Raw genomic sequence first — 793 nt, 5'->3', positions numbered from 1 at the left:
AAGCTGGATGGGGAAAAGGGCAGGGAGGAGAGACGGGTAACGAACACACGGACAGGACAGCGTCAGTAAAGACAAATGCATGTTGATGTAGGTATTGCCTTAACTAGGGTGGTCCAGCGGATCCTTTTCGACGAGGAAGAAGGTTGAGGAGACCAAGGTAAAGTTCTCCCGAAAGGTGTGAATCCCATCAGAACTTGCTCTGTGTCCAGAAACACCTGTGCCAGCAGTAAGACGACAGATTCAGGAAGGAAGACCGGGAGGTGGGACGCAGGGTCAAGTCTTACGAGCGTGGCACCATTTGAGAACAGGGCAGGAATAGTTAAGCAATTAACAGGTCCGCACGATTGCTACTGTGACCTTAAAAGCAAAACAGCCAGTTATTTTCCCAACACGCTGTTAGTTAGGGAACCAGCACAGAGTCACAGAGACCGAGGAAGCCGGCAGGACGGGCGAGTCCGCCCCGGGCCCCCCACGCCCCGAGCAGAGCCCCCCACCCCGCCCCGCGACCTCTCCGTCCCGAGGGTGCGCGGCCGCCCGGGAGGGGCGCTCCCCGGGGCTCCCGGCGCCGTTCAGCGCACGTCCCAGGCCTGCGGCGGATCTCGCGGAACTGGAACCCACGGTCACACGGCAAACAGGGCGCCGGGCTCAGAGAGGGGAATTCGCGACGACCACGCTTCCTCCTGTCGGGGCCGCGGCGCCCCGCCCGGCCGCGCGCCCAGCCGCCTGGACCCCGCTCCCGCCCCCGCCGCCAGCGCCGGCCCCGCTCCCGGGACTTCCGGGTCTCGGGGCGCTC

Source organism: Panthera onca, chromosome B3 (assembly GCF_046562875.1).
Source record: "Panthera onca isolate mPanOnc1 chromosome B3, mPanOnc1 haplotype 2, whole genome shotgun sequence".
NCBI classification, from domain to species: Eukaryota; Metazoa; Chordata; class Mammalia; order Carnivora; family Felidae; genus Panthera; species Panthera onca.
Note: the sequence above shows the minus strand (reverse complement) of the source record.